At 36.3% G+C, this 20,201-nt stretch overlaps 1 long non-coding RNA gene across 4 annotated transcripts; it reads left to right on the plus strand.

Annotated features, from left to right (window-relative positions):
- Window positions 1–3,481: 3,481 nt before the first annotated feature.
- LOC127880090 (uncharacterized) lies at window positions 3,482–14,462 on the plus strand. 4 transcript variants are annotated; one of them, XR_008049409.1, is made up of 6 exons: window positions 3,482–3,559; window positions 4,687–4,857; window positions 7,423–7,502; window positions 11,276–11,324; window positions 13,968–14,059; window positions 14,282–14,462. It is a non-coding gene; the product is annotated as an uncharacterized LOC127880090 (long non-coding RNA). The 4 variants fall into 4 exon arrangements; XR_008049410.1 differs by lacking the exon at window positions 3,482–3,559 and adding an exon at window positions 4,016–4,151; XR_008049411.1 differs by lacking the exon at window positions 3,482–3,559 and adding an exon at window positions 4,165–4,211.
- The last annotated feature ends 5,739 nt before the right edge of the window (window positions 14,463–20,201 follow it).

The raw sequence follows: 20,201 nt of genomic DNA on the forward strand, positions 1-20,201 counted from the left end.
TCGAAATCTTCTGGCGTTGGTCTTCTTTTAGCGATAGAACCAGGTATTCACTTTGAGAGTAAACGCCGTGATGTTCCATTCTAATTATGTTGTTTGTTTCTTCTATTCGTTGTGGAAGGCGTTGTCTCGCGAAGTCGCTCTTCTTCGGCGTTGTCTTCAAATCTCGATATTTTATCTGCGTCGTGGTGATACAAGTATCAGTTGTTCAAAATCATGGCAAACATTTATAAATATCCCCTTAGTTATTGTTAAATATCGTCATGACAACTTACTGTGATATCTTATTCAAAAAATAAATTCTTTACAACGAAAAAATATTAGTCAATTCCTCAAAAAAACTTCGGATAAGTACATGACAGTTTGACATCTGACAAGCCATTTACTTAATATGACTTGTGTACCGCCTTAGGCATAATCATTTTACGCACGTGCGGCCAGTAAATTTTTGACAGGCGCGCGCCACTTTATTGACCTAGAGTAATGGGTAATGATAGACGTACCTGTTCATAAACCTCATCTTTATCACTATAGTTTTGCCGTTGGGCATAGATTTATTGACATGTTTGACCTGTGCACTTGTAAAAATGCGCAAATATGACAAGGCAGACTTTTATATATATGCATTCATAATATAAGAACACGTATCGGTATACTTCAAAATTCAGGTCTTTGCTCCTAATCGAACTACTCAAATAATTCTTATGCGACATCGCATCTTCTGTCCATAGCGTAATTTGCTTCGATGGCACAGGGATAGATTCTCTTACTCATGAGGACGCTAAGGTTATCAGAACCTCGGGCTCGGTATGTCCGAACGCTGATCAGTCAGCCGTGCTCATAAAATATAATTGTAACCCTTAAACAATTATATTAGAAATTTAATGCGTACATATCGTTATATTTTAACTGCGCTATACGCGTTAGATCGCATTAAATTCTTACTTAAAATTACTCAAGACCTTCAATATTACCGATAAATGCAAAATTGGCATGATTTTGATATTTGCAAAATTTGTTCGTACATAATTGATTATCATCATTATTATTTTTAACATCTGACTACGTAAAATTCTTTAAAACAATTTTTAAAAATTTCGTTGTCATGACGCCTTTTACTTTCATTTTCTACTTTATAAATTTTGAAATTCCCTCTCCAAGTTTGCCATAATTGTTTTAAACAACTGACCTGAATTCATGTCACGTTGTGGTTGTGATGTTTTCATTATTTCGGCACGTGATCGCACTTGTGATCGTACTTCGGTCGTATCCATGGTACACGGCTCCATAAAATATACTGTGTAGCGTAATTACATATTGTTCGTTGATATCACACAGTAATAACCAACAAAGTTCATTTCTGATTTCTTTGCGTTTTATTTCTGCTTATTAACACAACACAACGTTTCCAAAATGTTTGTCAAATACCAGATACATGCGAAGCCCGCAATGGGCCCATCCCGCGAAAGCCAGCAATAATGCGACTTGTATGTTCGGCCGTTTAAGTAAGACTGTCCTTCATACAACGCAGATGCCAATTTATACAATAATGGACAAATAAATTGGGTAACGGCTGTCTGGATGATTGACTTTAACATGAGTTGAATTACCTGATACGGGATGGCTTTATGTGTGACTTACATATCTTGTGCATATATATGCCAATAATTAAGCGAGACCACGTTTGTTTAACTGTCACCTGTCATTTAACATTACAAATTAGTGAACCCAGCCATGGGCCATAACTTGGTGCATTTTTCGTCTAATTTGACGACGACATATGATGCCCATTTATGCATTTCTTCATGAAGACAGATATTATGTATTCAGTTACACCGAACAAGGAATATACATGAAATACACCAATTATGCGACATGAAATACATCAATTATGCGACAGTAAGTCATTTATAAACACCACAAATAGGATCGGTCCTAGTACGGAACCCTGAGGAATGCCGCTGGTGACAACGTGCCATTGTGAGTAGCTCCCATAGACTTGTACCCTTTGTTTACGATCGGTTAAGAAGTTCTGTACCCATTTACATGTTTGTTTGCTGATGCCATATTTTTCCAATTTGTATATTAATCTTTTGTGTGGGACCTTATCGAATGCTTTCATGAAATCTGTGTAAATTGTATCAATTTCACCTCCTTGATCTAGTATACTAGTCCAGTGGTCCATAACCCTGAGTAACTGTAGGTTGGTTGATCGGGCTCCAATAAATCCAAACTGCTTATCACTGAATAAATCATTAGAGTTCATATGATCAACTATCCGTTTACGAATTAATTTTTCCATCAGTTTGCAGATTACGCTAGTGAGACTGACTGGTCTATAGTTCGAGGCTAATTTTTTATCTCCCTTTTTGAATAATGCTGTAATTTGTCCAATTTTCCATTCATTAGGCACAATACCCGACTTAAAAGAGCTGTTGAATATATGGCACATAGGTATTTGGATTATGTCTGACAGTTTTGACAAAACGATTGGGTGAACTTGGTCTGGACCTGGAGACTTAGATGTGTCGAGTTCGTTTAATAGGGTTTTCACTTCCTCTGGTTTAAATTCATCGTCACTTGACAGACTCTCAAAGTTAATGTTCTCCATTTTATCAAAGTTTTCATCAGTTTCTTGTGTGAATACACTAGTAAAGAATGTTGCTAGAACGTCTGCTTTATCTTGGTCACTATTAGCTATAAATAACTTCCCATCTTTCATTTCGTGTAATTCCGATATACCACTACGCGTTTTCCTTTTTGAGTTTATATATGACCAGAAATTTTTACAGTTTGATTTGGATGTCTCCGCTATTTCCTTTTCGTATTTTTTACGCTCCTTTGCTACTATTGATTTCACTTTGTTTCTAGTCCTTGTATATATTTTGTAGTTTTCTTCGTTGTTATGTTTCATGTACTTTTCCCATGCTCGATGTTTTTGCCTAATTAATTTTCTTATTTCTTCACTAAGTGGCACACTGTTTTTCCTCACACTGCTCTTTCTCTTTGGTATGTGTTCGTTCATTTCATTGTTCAGTTTGGTCATAAATATGTCTATCATTTCATTAGTGTCCTTGTTTTCCAATAATTTATCCCAGTCCAAGGTCATTCCTTCTCTTATTTTCTCAAATTCAGCTTTTTTATAGTTAAACTTGATTGTGTTAGTATTGGAATATTGAGTATAACATACAAAGTCAAATGTTATAACTAAATGATCACTATGCCCCAAGGGGTCTTGGTAATTAATGTTTTGTACATTGTTTGAGTCGTTTGTAATTATCAAGTCCAAAATGGATGGTTCCTGTCCAATACGGAATCTAGTTGGTTTATCTACTATCTATATTTAATGGATATTTTAGCGTGAAAAGAAATATTGGATATTTTAATATGATGAATATTCTGGTTAGCCTTATTTGTAAAGAGTTAGACACTCGGAATATTCTAGGTAGAGAATATGGATAGTATTACCATTATTAGTATTAGAGTCAACATTAACTCAACAATTGTATTGTTGACATGAAGAAAAAGCTATTTCGAGGTTGTTTTGACCATTGATTGCTAAGTAGGTCAAACTCAAAGTTTTAACTTTTATTGATATTTTATTTAGTTAAGGAATCTTCGAGTAATAGTTAAAATAAATCTTTCGCATTCTAATTCTATAGCTAAATCATGTGTTGTTGCTATATTATAAACTTTCGTGCATGAGCCATTTAAATCCGTTCGCATTACTTTTTTAGTTGTTTCCCCTGGAAAATTCTCTTCTTGCTAGCCTTCGCTGAGTTATTCAACAACATCGCTATATTGCTGATTTTTGCTGTTGTTTTTTGGTTAAAGCTGCATGCTTTTGTTGGATAATGTTTAATTTATCATTCAAGTTTTACATATGATTCTGTTTAAACCATATTTAATCGATGTTTTTGTGAATTTCGCGCATGCTTAACTTGCCCGATTTCGGACGTAATTTACTTTCGGATACATGCTCCTCTTGTGTTTTTATTTCGATGTTTTCTTATGTATGCAGATTAAAAAAAAACAGCTCATGCTTAAATGTGTTATTGAGCAAGTGACTTCTTAATACTATGGCAGGAATAAAACACTGTTATAAAATTATAAAGGAGGTTTAGTTACATGTATAAACTCACAGTCACAAGTGTGTAAGTATTACTGTTACATTTATTTATATTTACTAAAAGTAAATATATGCTCACATATCAGTAAGTATTGAACAGCCCTAAATTATATTTAATACACCCATCTAGGCAGTTAATTCATATATGTGCTGGCTTTAATTTACATTCATGTTATTATCACCCTGCAATAGGCGGAGGGATATTGTTTTGGCCTTGTCTGTCCGTCCATCCAGCACTTTTGTGTTGGTAGCCATACCTTGGAAGTGCTTTGGTGGATTTCATCGAAACTTGGTATGAGTATATGTATAGATAAGAGGATGGTGCATGCCAAATGGCATTGTACACTATCTGTTAATAACAGAGTTATGGCCCTTCGAACCTAAAAAAAATGCTTTTTTACCTGAGTGTCAAATATAACACTTTTGTGTCCAGAAGCTAATTATGAAGCCAATGAATTTGTTGTTATTAATTGAAGGGAAATAGACCTGTTATTTTGTCTCTCATTATGGTGTTTAAAGTCACATTTAATGGCATCCAACCTACTTTATTTCAAATACAGTAACACCTGGCGCCGTGACCTGGATGCAGATTCTAAGCAGATGGGCCAAAATGGGGGCAGCTAGAGAGACTCGCCTGGAACTGACAAGCCTGGAGGGAGCTGGTTGACTGTTGGCGAGATGGGACAACAGACGAAGAATAAACGAACCTACTTGATTTGATAAACATTTTTGTAAGTCATTCAAGAATCGAGCAAACTTTTTGTTTCCAATAAGCAGTCCTGTATATATCCGAAATAAAATAAAATGTTTCACTCAGGTTCCTTGATACTCATCTTGGTATTTAATGGACCTTATAACAGATTATGGCATGTATTGAAGTTTGTCATTAAATGCGTTATATTTATAAATATAAACATTAAATCTAAAAAGCTCAATTAAAAAACAAGAACAAATTAAAAGAAAAAGTTATCCTCATCTGGGCTCGAACCACTGACCTCTGGAGTAAAAGTCTAACGCTAAGACGGCCATCCATGCTCATACAATATTTTATACTTTTAGTTTCTATAAGCAAAGCTCGTAGTGTCACTAAAAACGACAACAGAACTCCAAATTATTCAATTGTTTTGCTTTGCAACGATTTATCAATTTCAGGTTGTTAATGTTAAGTATAACTGTTTTCTCACAAATATCATAACTGCAACAAAAATGTGCAAGTCTGAAACAATTTTTATGCCCCCTTTCAAAGAAAAGGGGGCATATAGTTATCAGACTGTCCGTCTGTCGGTCCGTATTTCTGTCACACTTTGCGTTTAGGTTTCGAAAAATGCTCATAACTTCTATTTCCCTTGAGATATAACCTTCATATTTGGTATGCATGTGCATATGGACAAAGCCTTTCCATACGAACACAAATTTTTACCCCTGTGACCTTGACCTTGAACTTAAGGTCCGTGTTTAGGTTTCAAAATCTGCGTTTAGGTTTTGAAAAATGCTCATAACTTCTATGTCCCTTGAGATATAACCTTCATATTTGGTATGCATGTGTATATGGACAAGGCCTTTCCATACGCACAAAAATTGTTACCCCTGTGACCTTGAACTTGGGGTCCGCGTTTAGGTTTCGAAATCTGCGTTTAGGTTTTGAAAAATGCTCATAACTTCTATGTTTTGAGATATAACCTTCCTATTTGGTATGCATGTGTATATGAACAAGGCCTTTCCATACGCACAAAAAATTTTACCCCTGTGACCTTGACCTTGAAGTAAGGGTCCGCGTTTAGGTTTCGAAATCTGCGTTTAGATATTGAAAAATGCTCTTAACTTCTATGTCCCTTGAGATATGACCTTCATATTTGGTATGCATGTGTATATGGACAAGGCCTTTCCATACGCACACAAATTTTGACCCCTGTGACCTTGAACTTAGGGTCCGCGTTTAGGTTTTGAAATCTGTGTTTAGGTTTCGAAAAAAGCTCATAACTTCTATCAAGCATTTATAGGGGGCATAAGTCATCCTATGGTGACAGCTGCTCTTGTTTTATTTTGTCAATTTACCAAAACATGCAAAGGCCCCTTAAAATACATGAAGTAATGTTTACAGTTGTCCATAACCACATATTGAAAAAGAATGTGCAAGCTCTATCTATTGGCATACAAACAAAGCCAATCTGTTGGATTATTACTCATGGCAAGCAATATGATCTTAGGTATACCTTCTATAATCAGGTGTTTGCACTTTAATCACATTAAAATTTGAAAAACTATAGAAGTACAAAAAGGTCAGAATGATAACAAACAGGTTTGTAATGGACATCATCTTGCAATTGCTATTTATGTGAGTGGGATGGTACACAAATTCTGAATTTGTTATATGTAGGACATTTAGTAACTTAGCAACCCATGCATGAAACTTCATGGTAGATTGATCATGACTTGCAGACGACCCCTATTGATTTTGAGGTCACTAGGTCAAGGTCACGGTGACCCGAAATAGTAGAATGGTTTCCGGTTGATAACTCAAAAACGCATACGACTAGGATCATGAAACTTCATAGGTAGATTGATCATGACTCGCAGATGACCCGTATTAATTTTGAGGTAACTATGTCAAAGGTCAAATTCATGGTGACCCGAAATAGTTAAATGGTTTCCGATGATAACTCAAGAACGCTTAAGCCTAGGATCATGAAAGTCATGGGTACATTTATCATGACATGCAGATGACCCATATTGATTTTCAGGTCACTAGGTCAAAGGTCAAGGTCACAGTGACAAAAAACGTATTCACATAATGGCTGCCACTACAACGGACAGCCCCTATGGGGGGCATGCATGTTTTTCAAACAGCCCTTGTTATCGATGTTCTTTATAACATTTATATAAAATGACAATTACACATCGAGTGTTACTGGTGGTCTGGCTTATAATAGTTTGCATTTTACTCACCAGAAATAGCAACTAAGACTATAAAAAGAACAATGAACTATGGCTTTGGGGGGCTCTACCTGTAAGGGACCTACAGGCTCAGACTCCAGACTTTATCATTAGGATTTCAAATTTGGGACATTTGACACCCCTGATGTTGTGCCATGTATCAAAACCGTCTATATATAAACATTAATTTTATTAATTGGATATGTAGAAGATTTGGTGATGCAATCATTGGATTTCATTTTGTGTTTTGTTGACCTACTTTTAATTTTTAGGCTCAGCAGAACTATGGCTGTCAAAACACAATTGTATTAAAATGAATAGTGCTTCAAATTATACAAGAAGTCACTTTCTTTTTGTTTGAGATGTTTTTCAGTTTCGTCGGAAGACATTTCCCACCAACCATCCTGTCTTGAAAGAAATAACTTTTGAACCCGATTATCTGGTAATACTATTTTTTTTACATACAGTTATTAGTGAATTATGAACATTTCATAAGGATCTCAAGGGTCACAACAGGTATATATATATAATATATATATAATCAAGATTTTCCATAGGCAGTTAGAGCACAGCCGGCCCGAATAGCATGGACAAGTTAACAATTTTTTTTTTAAATATCTAGTGTGTAAAAATTACTTTGCATTGCAGAGAACTTTAAGATAATTTTATTTCTGTAAAAAATGTTCAAAGTTATATCCTGAATGATTTTAGGGCCTTAAATTATATATGGAAACAAGCATATTTAATAATAAAAAAGGCCTGTTGAGTTTTTAATTTGTTCTCTTAAAGATTTACAGAAAGACCCCTTTTAGCTCGACTATTATATATGAAATCTATATAGTGGAGCAATTCTACTCACCCGGCGTTTGCGTTAGCCTTAGCATTGGCGTTAGTGTGAGCATGCAAATGTTAAAAGTTTGCGTACTACCCCAAATATTTTCAATGTCCCTTGGCATATTTCTTTCATATTTTGCATACTTCTTAACAAACATGACCCCAACCTATAAACAAGAGCAGACAACTCTATCAAGCATTTTGTAATAATTATGCAGTCTTCGAAATAAGCTTTGAAAAGTTACATGCCAGTCGGGCCAGTTACTTAAGAATTTTTACATGCCCAACATATTTTTACAAGCCCAAACTTTTTTAACCAAAATTATAACAAATCACAACATTTTAACACTTACATGCTACACATAGTAAAGCAGAACATTTGTTTCAATAGTAGTGAATACAATTACATCTAATCAATCACTAGAATTAAGACGGTCGATCGTTACACCAGTGCTCTTGAAAAGAGCGTTCTCTGGTGTCCTCATACCATTTCTTGGCTTCCTTTTTCTCTAAATCATTGTCAATTTTCTATTTTGGAAGTGCTTTATCGGGCTTAGCCCCATCAACATACCTAAGATACTGCCTCTATGTCGACAATGACATTTGTTTACATTGACAAAAACGGAAGTGTATTACTTGATTGATTCAAAAAGTATCTTCTCGATTAATGTCTAGAGAAACCGTCGATAAGAACGGAATGTGACCGAACTGCATCGGTCAAAAACAATAACGATGACGTGTGCAAGCAGGTGCGTGTTGTTAAACCAATCGAATTTTATTGTTTTACAACTTACGGAAAGGTGTTTGTTCGCAAAATTGATAAATAGATCTGCAAATATCAAGAACCGCTTACGATTTTTTTTTATAAACTGTCAATTGGCTTCAATAATTTACATGCCCGGCGGGCCACAAACTTGAATTTTTGTATGTTCCCGGCAGTCATTTTACTCGCCACGGGCGATCGGGCGTGTGCTAATTTCGAAGACTGATTATGGCCCCTATTCCACTTAAAAAATGCAGCAAATGTTTAAGTTTGTTTACTACCCCAAATATTTTCAATGTCCCTTGACATATTGCTTTCATATTTTGCATTTTTCTTTACCAACATGACCCCAACCTATAAACAAGAGCAGACAACTCTATCAAGCATTTTGTAATAATTATGGCTCCTTTACCATTTTGAATATTCATATTATTGATAAATCTATGTTAAAGTTGGCGTACCACCTAAAATATTTTTAACGTCCCTTGACATATTGCTTTCATATTTTGTGAACTTATTTACCAACACGACCCCAATCTATAAAGAAGAGTAGACAACTGTATCAAGCATTTTGTAAGAATAATGGCCCTTTTTCCATTATTATATGCATATTACTTAAGATTCAACCCAATAATATCTTTGACAAGTTTTAAAATGACGCCGGTTGGTTGAAAAACATGGCATTTATGAGGTGGGGCATTTTCCTTATGGCTATAGTAAACCTTGTTATCACTCTAGAGGCCACATTTATTGTCAGATTTTCATGAAACTTGGTCAGAACATTTTTCCAATGATATCTTGAATGAGTTTGAAAATGGTTTTGGTTGCTTTAAAAACATGGCCACCAGGGGGCGGGGCATTTTTCCTTATATGGTTATTTATATATGGTCCATATATGGTTATATATGGCTTTAGTAAAACCGTGTGAACACTCTAGAGGCCGCATTGTCCAATCTTCGTGAAATTTGGTCAGAAGATTGGTCTCAATGATATCTTGGATGAGTTTGAAAATGGTTATGTTTGCTTGAAAAACATGGCTGCCAAGGGGCGGGGCATTTTTCCTAATATGGCTATAAATGGCTATAGTAAAATCTTGTTAACACCCTAGAGGCCACATTTATTGTCGGATCTTCATGAAACATGGTTAGAAGATTCATCCAAATAATATCTTGGACGAGTTTAAAAATGATGCTGATTGGTTGAAAAACATGGCTGCCAGGGGCAGAGCATTTTTCCTTCTATGGCTATAGTAAAACCTTGTTAACATTCTAGAGGCCACATTTATTGTCTGATCTTTATGAAACTTGGTCAGAAGATTTGTCCCAATGATGTCTTGAATGAGTTCGAAAATGGGTATGGTTGCTATAAAAACATGGCCACCAGGGGGCGGGGCATTTTTCCTTATAGGGCTTTAGTAAAACCTTGTTAACACTTTAGAGGCCACATTTATTGTCAAGCTTCATGAAATTTGGTCAGAAGATTGGTCTCAATGATATCTTGAAAGAGTTTGAAAATGGGTACATTTGCTTGGAAAACACGACTTCCAGGGGGCGGGGCATTTTTTTCATTATATGGCTATAGTAAAGTCTTGTTAACACTTTAGAGGCCACTTTTATTTCTGATGTTCATGAAAAATGGTCAGAAGATTCATCCCAATAATATCTTGGACGAGTTCAAACATGATGCTGATTGGTTGAAAAACATGGCTGCCAGTGGGCTCTGCATTTTTTCTTTTATGGCTATATAGTAAAACCTTGTTAACACTCTAGAGGCCACATTTATTGTCTGATCATCATGAAACTTTGTCCGAAGATTTGTCCCAATGATATCTTGGATGAGGTCAAAAATGGTACAAATACGTACAGACTTTAATGATAAACACTAGTCTGGCCAATGTCGTCTTACAAGCTGGTATATACACTCACTGCTAGAACAGAATCATTTGTCATCTGTTGCAGACAGGCAGTGGTGATCGTTCTAAGCAAATTGAGTTGCGGTTCTTTCCGTAGCTAAGGCTTCTAAGCACACACTGATTTGCAAAATATGCTCTGTAAATTCTAAAATGCGACCAACTAAAAACAAACCCTTTGCCAACTTCTAGGTCAAAGGTTAAGTTTGAACATCATGATTCCTTTTAAATGGCAAATGATATTCGCGTACGATCTTACAACTGTAACTCTCTATTCCCAACTCGGCATTTTCATCAAAGGGCATGAAGGGTGTCCAAGTTTGACAGGTTGGAATCTTTGAATGGCAGGGTGCTGCGCCCTTCCATTCATGCCAAGCTGGAGCACTGGTTTTGATGGTGTTTCACTTGTAACGCACCAAGCAGTATGACCCATTATATTTATCAACATGGCTAAAATGAGGCCAAAATAATTGTTAAATGCCCTTTGTTTATTTCCAAAGACATGGATGGATCATCTTTGTCTCTGAATATATTATAAATACACGTGTTGTTGATTTTGTCCTGTTTGCTTATTGCAGGAAAACTGTTAACGCATTATGTTGTGAAGACTCTGTAATCAGACAGCTAGCAGTATTATGATTATCAAATATTAAAATTTGACTTAACAATATAGCGCTTCAAATTATATAAGACTTTATTTTTGTTTCAGATATTTTCCAGTTTCCCCTCACAACAATTTGCATCAAACCTCTTGTCTGGTAAGAAATTTCCATTGAAACCAACTGCTGGTAATACTATCTTTTTGGTAATGGGGGCTATATAGGAACCACTTTGTCGGTCCGTCAGTCTGTCCCGAAATTTCATCAGATCTTCACCCAAACTTGGTCACAAATTGTATCTAGATGATGTATAGGTCATGTTTGAATATGGATCATGGCCGGTCAGAAACTAGGTCATGGGGTCACTTATTGTGTTTTAAACCTGAAGTTTGTCTGGGCCATAACTTTGTCATTTATTTCATACAGTATTTTAAATGATGGAACAGTTCATAATGATTTCAAGACATCTTCTGATCCCTGGAAGATAAACTAGGGATTGATCTGTCTGTATATAACAGTTCAGAGACTTCCAATGTAGCGTGAGAAGATGTAATGATAATGTTAAATGGAAATTACATATAACCATACATGACCGGGACTTTTGCCGATTTTCCGGGACATGTATAAAATGTAGCGATATTTATAGACATATGCATTTTTGGTACGTTTTGTTTTGTTTCGCATCGTTAATTGCAAAAGTTCGAAAGCCTATCCGAAATATACTTGATCTATTAACGTCAAATAAAACATTACTAGTTCCTTTACTAGATACAGGCCATGTGTTTTCAGTGTAATCGTTCTAAACATAGATGGTGACGTCACTGCGTTATTGTTATTAAGACCGGTGTGTAACGCGTAGTTGTTGATACGCCTTTATTCATTTATAACATTTATATAATAAAAAATACAACAATACAGTACCGTTAGATTGTCAACTCAAATCAATTCACAATACATACAACCAATCACATAAAACAAATACAACAAAACAGTACCGGTAGATCGTCAACTTAAAATCCGTACAGTCACACATTAGTTACACTCTTGTTTCGATGTAGATATAAGTCAATTAACAACCAAAACAATGCCGCCTTTTCGGTTTGACAGCGAACGTGAGACAATCAATATGATAACAGGACCCCTGTTAATTGATCGATTTTGACACGTAGCGTAGTCTGCCTATTCGGGTAGGCATTGTCATGGAGACGCTGCATATATACACAGATTCGAGGTGCAGTTAAGCCTAAGATAAGGTACATGTGTATATGGAAATTCGGGGACATTTGACAGATTTCCGGGACAGCGGGACAAGTTCTTCATTTCCGGGACTGTCCCGGAAAATCCGGGACGTATGGCATGTATGATATAACAGTTCATACAGTTTAAGAAATACAATACATTTTATACAATGTCGTTTTTATGCCCCCGAACCAGCGATTTTGAGGGCATATTAAAATCGCTCCGTCCTTTAGTTTGTTAGTCCATCCGTCCGTCTGTAAGTTAGTAAGTCCGTCCGTCAGTCCGTCCGGATTATTTTCCGTTCAATAAGTCAAGCAATTGTCATCAGATCTTCACCAAACTTCATGAAAATGTGTAAGGCAATAACATCTAGGTCAAGTTAGATAATGGGCCAAATAGACCCAGACACCCCTGAGTTATGGCCCTTGAATCATAGTAAAATAGGGTTTTTAGCTCGACTATTATATATGAAATATATATAGTGGAGCTTTCCTACTCTCCCCTGGGTTCCAGTGTCCGTGAGCGTTGGAATGAACTATAGTGGGGGACATATTGTTTTCGCCCTGTCTGTTGGTCTGTCTGTTGGTTTGTTTGCTCCAACTTTAATATTTTGCCATAACTTTTGCAATATTGAAGAAAGCAACTTCATATTTGGCATGCATGTGTATCTCATGGAGCTGCACATTTTGAGTGGTGAAAGGTCAAGGTCATCCTTCAAGGTCAAAGGTCAAAATATACCTAGAAAGGTGCAGATTTGCTTCAGTTTTGTGTTTAGGTTCATTTTATTCCTAAAATATCACAGCTATTACACTATGCCTCCAAACAATATACGAAAGCTTTACCCAAACCAAGACACTCTTGATGTTAGTAATGGTAGGTGAACGTAAGAATTAAATGCTGGCAATTCACATGAAATTGACATGAGGGTTTATTAATTATCCATGGTCCTGACCCCTTTAATATCTGAAATCCCTGTTTGTGCATATAACATAATGAGAACACCCTTTGGGCGACCTAACTTTGTATTTCAATCAGTTTCTTGTTTTGACCATTAGTTTTACATTATTATCAAAACTTGTTAGTTTCCTACCCTTGAAAAAGGAGAGGGACTTACGGTTTGCGCTCTGTGTCTGTCAGTCTGACACTTTTCTGGATCCTTCGATAACTTTAAAAGTTCTTCACCCATTTACTTCAAATTAATACTGTACCCCTCTTATGACAATACGGTCAATCTCAACTATGTATGGCCCCATTACCAACCCTGGGGTGCCCCTCCCACATAGGCCACGCCCACCCAAAATTGCCTTTTACTATAATTTCTTCATTTCTACACCGATTCACTTCTAATTGATACTGAACTTCTCTTATGACAATACGGTCAACTATGCATGGCCCCATTACCAACCCTGGGGCGCCCCTGGGTCAAACATGCGGCGTGGGGATGTGCGTCGGTCTCTGCCGCGCCATTTCTAGTCAACATTGGAAACATTGGCATCTTAAAGGAATAAATTATGTATGAGCCCAAATTTTGCAGAACTATGGCCCTTGCTCATTTTTGTTTAGCTCCTCAGCTGAAATCATCATCTAGCAGTCACAATAGTTGAGCGGTTGGAGAGGCATGCATTGCGTCCTACTACTGCTCAGACTATATCATGGTAATGCCTTATCCAAATAACACAAGTATTCACCATGTGCAAATGTCTTGTTGTCTGTATAACTCTCTCTATTAGCTCAAAGTAAAAAGCATTTGAATTTGCACACTTTGGTATTTTAGTTTAATTTTGTTTGGACATTACAATTGTTTTGAAACTAAAGATTAGTGTTGGGGCATAACACTTCTCTTTAAAATGTTTATTTGTGATTATTATTTTTTTCAGTTTGGCAGACAAAACATGCTGATCAAAAAGAATGTGTACCACAGGGGCCAGTGTTTCCATTTGAGTGATTGACAAGAAGAAGAAGAGATGAGAAATGTTATCATCATATTTTAGTCCCTACATTTATAGTGTACAGCTCAATGTATTGAACCGGTGTTGTAGAATATAATTGTGATACATGCGAACATTATAACATTTATAAGATGATATTTCAAAAGCAATAAATAATAAAAATTATAAAAAGGTCAAAACAGTAAACCTTGTGTTTACAGTGGACAGGTTTAAAGTGGAAGTGACTAGTTAATTGTTGATCATAAGCTGCACTGATGGAAAAAATAGTGGGAAATTACTATCTAGAAAACTGTTTAACGTACGACAACAGTTGTGGAACTTCATAAATGACCGTATGTAACAGGGCTGTGCAGTTTTCCTTATATAGCTATAGTGAAACCTTTTGAACACTAGTTAAGTCACTGTTTTTTTTCCAATCTTCATGCATTTTGGTCGAATATTTGTTCAAATGATGGCTCAGTCCAGTTTCAAATTTTTTAATCTATTCAAAAAACATATCCACTAGAGCACGAGGCAATTGTCTTTTTATGGCTATAATGAAACCTTGTAAATTCTCTAGAAGTGACATTTTTAGCCATATCTCCATAAATTTTGGTCAGAATATTTATTCTAATGATAGCTCAGTTGTCGAGTTTGTAACTGGTTCCGGTTTGTAGACTAACATGGCTGCCAGTGGACATGACAGTTTTTCTTAAAGTGCTAGAGTAGAACCTTGTTAACACACAATTGGGCTTTTTTATGTGCATTTTTCATGAAAGATGATCAGAGCATTTGGCCCAATGTAATCTCAGCTGACTTTGAAACTGGATCACATAACGTCAAAAAGTGGGTCAAAATGTCAAATTAAAAAAAGCTTGTAAACACTGGAAGTTGCATTTAAAATTGTGTTCCTTTTTTATGTCCCCCACTAAAGTAGTGGGGGACATATTGTTTTTGCCCTGTCTGTTGGTTGGTTGGTTTGCGCCAACTTTAACATTTGCAATAACTTTTGCAATATTGAAGATAGGAACTTGATATTTTGCATGCATATGTATCTCATGGAGCTGCACATTTTGAGTGGTGAAAGGTCAAGGTCATCCTTCAAGGTCAAAGGTCAAATATATGGGTCAAAATCGCTCATTTAATGTACACTTTTGCAGTATTTCAATATTCAAGAAAGCAACTTGATATTTGGTATGCATGTGTATCTCATGGAGCTGCACAATTTGAGTGGTGAAAGGTTAAGTTCATCCTTCAAGGTCAGATGTCAAATATATGTGTCCAAAATCGCTCATTTTATTATACTTTTGCAATATTGAAGATAGCAACTTGATATTTGGCATGCATGTGTATCTCGTGGATCTGCACATTTTGAGTGGTGAAAGGTCAAGGTCATCCTTCAAGGTCAGAGGTCAAATATATGTGGCCCAAATCGCTAATTTTATGAATACTTTTTCTATATTGAAGATAGCAACTTGATATTTGGCATGCATGTGTATCTCATGGAGCTGCACATTTTTAGTGGTGAAAGGTCAAGGTCATCCTTCAAGGTCAAATATATGGGTCAAAATTGATCATGTAATGTCACTTCTGCAATAATGAAGCTAGCAATTTTATATTTGAAATGCATGTGTATCTCATGGAGCTGCACATTTTGAGTGGTGAAGGGTCAAGGTCATCCTACAAGGTCAAACGTCATATAGGGGGACATTGTGTTTCACAAACACATCTTGTTTAAAGTTTGTCAAAACATTTGCTGTAATGATAAGCAAAGTCAAGTTTATAAATGATTATTTGCCTACAAATTACATATTTTTCATCAAGTTCATTTATTATTCTAAACTACACCCTCTCAGAATAGTTTAGTTACTGCTGGTCACAGTTGAGCACCTTAGGGCTCTTGTTCTATAATTTGATTGTTTTGGAAAATTGTCATTTTGCCAAAATGTGAGCAAGTCCAAATTTAATTAATGTATAAAGTGGAAAATTATCTATGAATCTGACTGCATAGATATTTGGTATTCAGCAAAGCATCGTGTAAATGTAGTAAAACTAAACACAATTGTGTTAGCATAAAACTGGCCATGCCATGGGGGTCAAATGGTTAATACATACTTGTAGGAAAAAGACTTCTAAAAATTTTATCCATTAAATATATTTTGTGTACATAATGATTAGCTTTTTCCTTCAACTTATCGCTTTCATGGTGTAAAGAAAACATGCCGACTTACTAAGTAAGTCGGAGATCTGGGTTTGATTCCCAGTGAAAGTCAAGTCACAAGGAAAAATGCTTATTGTTGGAAGGATTTATTAGTTATTCAAAACGTAAGATTTTTTTCTTTGCTCGTTCAGTTACTAATAACAGCAAATGATCTGAAAGTTTTTGTTTATAACGTAGAAGTTAGTGTCATGAATAGTAAATTGGAATAATGCACTTAATAGAAACTATACATATTGTATATAAGACTAAAATACGCAGAAATGAAATACCAGTAGCATTATTAATACATTTTTATACCCCCACAAACGAAGTTTGTCGGTCCGTCTGCCTGTCTTGTCTGTCGGTCCGTATTAAGTGTCCGCTCTCTAATTCAAGTTGTTTTTACCCGATCTTCACCAAACTTGGTCAGATGTTGTATCTATATAATGTCTAGGTCAAGTTCGAATATGGGTAATGCCGGGTCAAAATCTAGGCCAAGGGGTCACTTAGTGCGTTTTAAACTTTGAGCATGGTGTCCGCTCTCTAATTATGCACCCCTTCGAAGAAGAGGGGGTATATTGTTTTCCACATGTCGGTCGGTCGGTCCGTCCATCAGATGGTTTCCGGATGATAACTTGAGAACGCTTAGGCCTAGGATCATGAAACTTCATTGGTACATTGATCATGACTGGAAGATGACCCATCTTGATTTTCAGGTTACTAGGTCAAGGTCACAGTTATTCCAAATAATAAAATGGTTTCAAGATGGTAACTCAAGAATGCTTAGGCCTAGGATCATGAAACTAAGGATCATGAAACTTCATAGGAACATTGATCATGACTGGCAGATGACCCCTATTGATTTTCAGGTCACTAGGTCAAAGGTCACAGTGACAAATACGTATTCACACAATGGCTGCCACTACAACTGACAGCCCATATGGGGGGCATGCATGTTTTACAAACAGCCATTGTATATACTACTACCCCATGCTCGTATATAAGTAATGCCGTATCAAGCCAGTACTATACTAGCGAGTCATGTATCGGATATATCCTACTACCCATGCTCGTATATAAGTAATGCCGTATCAAGCCAGTACTATACTAGCGAGTTATATAGCGGGTATATCCTCCTACCCCATGCTCGTATATAAGTAATGCCGTATCAAGCCAGTACTATACTAGCAGTCATATACCGGATATATCCTACTACCCCATGCTCGTACATTAGTAATGCCGTATCAAGCCGGTACTATACTAGCGAGTTATATAGCGGGTATATCCTACTACCCCATGCTTATATATAAGTAATGCCGTACCAAGCCAGTACTTTACTAGCGAGCAATATACCGGATATATCCTACTACCCAATGCTCGTATATAAGTAATGCCGTATCAAGCCTGTACTATACTAGCGAGTTATATAGCGGTATATACTACTACCCCATGCTGTTATAAGTAATACCGTATTAGTTACACTGTTTGTAACTGATGGTGTATGAGAGCGAAGCTCGAGATGGGAACTGAGGGTGTATATCCTATACACAATCAGTTACTAACTGTGTATCCATTATATCTCAACCGATTACTCGGGGTGTATGGAAATTTCTCAGGGTGTATGGAAAATACACAATGGGCACATGGCCTCTCAAAGCAAATCGAATCAGGTCATTTTTGTAGGAGGCGAGTTATACTTTACTACCCTATGCTCGTATAAGTAATGCCGTATCACATCAGTTGTATTTTTGACGTCATTTAGTTATATACAGGATAGTCATATAGCGGGTATTTCCTATAACCCCCAAGTACGTACTGTTAATGCTTTATTAAACCTGTTATATTCCTAATTTCACAAAGCGGGTATAACCGACTATCCCATGCTCAAGTTTGCCAAGCGGTATCTACCCAGTAATATTCTATATGTCATTATGCGGGGATACCTGACTATCGTATGTTTGTATTTAAGTGATGCTGTAGCACATTAGTTCAACACTCACAAGTCATACCAAGGGTATATAGGGTTAGGGCAACTAAACCTAATCATATTGTTCACTGCTCGCCTGCATGGTCTGTTCTTCTAAAAGCCATGTAAGAAACACAATCATTCTGCTGTGTGCATATTTTGATCAAATTAATGAATGCTAGTTCGGTTGTTCGGCGTAGCTGTCTTACCAAGCTTTTCACATAAAATACCCTTTATCAACAAACAATTAAATGATGGGGAAATTTCACGCCTGTAGACCCGAATGAATGAATCAGAATATTTTAATTATTGATTTCAGAGAAATCACCCACAGCATTGGCCAAATCACTGCGGAAATCCGGACTTCTTCATGCACGTTTTTGACCTAACAACAATCACTGCGAAATAGCGCAGACCGTGTTTGACTTACGCTGGCCGCATACGCATTAAGACCTATTTTCGCAAGACGCGACTATAAGTGTGATTTGGTTGTGTTGAAAGAACACTGTGCATGTATGAACTATTTACATCTCATTGCGATGGCGATATAATAAATTCATAATAAGCCTTGTGAGGCCACATATGATCACATGTAGTATATTTTTATCTAAGGACAAAATTGTTCGGTTTGAATATACGTGCACTTTATAAGAAACACATCATGCGGTGGATATGCGACAATTAAACCTTTATTTTCTATTTAAATATTTATAAACGTGAATATACGACTTGCTTTAACGATACAAGCGTTAATTCGTTACTGATAGGATCATGCGGAAACAATGAAAAGGACACTCCTCGTGTAAGTAATCATCATAGTCTAGGGACCCTTCAGGTTTTGCATCGTAAAAAGTGTGACCCAGTAATATTGCTTAAAATGGTTGAGCTAACTTAATTTTCATCTTTTCTCGTGCTCTTTAATTACCCACATATTTAGGTCTGGTTGATAGTACTTATACTTCCCACAGACCAATTCGGTTCAAATTACTAATAACAACAATACACATTTTTAGCTTTATTTCAAATGTGAACATATTTATTTAACGCAGACGTGTACATAATTTTAACACAGAACAAGGGCTGTTTGTAAAACATGCATGCCCCCCTATGGGCTGTCAGTTGTAGTGGCAGCCATTGTGAATACGTTTTTGTCACTGTGAACTTGACTTTTGACCTAGTGACCTGAAAATCAATAGGGGTCATCTGCCAGTCATGATCAATGTACTTGAGAAGTTTCATGATCATAGACCTAAGTATTCTTGAGCTATCAACAGGAAACCATTAAATTGTTTTGAGTCACTATGACCTTAATCTTTGACCTAGTGACCTGAAAATCAATAAGGGTCTTCTGCCAGTCATTATCAATGTACCTATGAAGGGGGTCATCTGCCAGTCATTATCAATGTACCAATGATTTTTTTATTTTATGATCCTAGGCGTAAGCATTTATGAGTTATCATCCGGAAACCATTTTTCTATTTCGAGTCACTGTGACCTTGACCTTTGACTTAGTGACCTGAAAATCAATAGATGTCATCTCCGAGTCATCATCAATGTACCTATGAAATTTCATGATCCTAGGCGTAAGCGTTCTTGAGTTATCATCCGGAAACCATTTTACTATTTCGAGATCAATAAACCTATGAAGTTTCATGATCCTAGGCCAAAGCGTTCTTGAGTTATAATCAGGAAACCATCTGGTG

The sequence above is a fragment of the Dreissena polymorpha genome, chromosome 4 (genome assembly GCF_020536995.1).
Source record: "Dreissena polymorpha isolate Duluth1 chromosome 4, UMN_Dpol_1.0, whole genome shotgun sequence".
NCBI lineage: Eukaryota > Metazoa > Mollusca > Bivalvia > Myida > Dreissenidae > Dreissena > Dreissena polymorpha.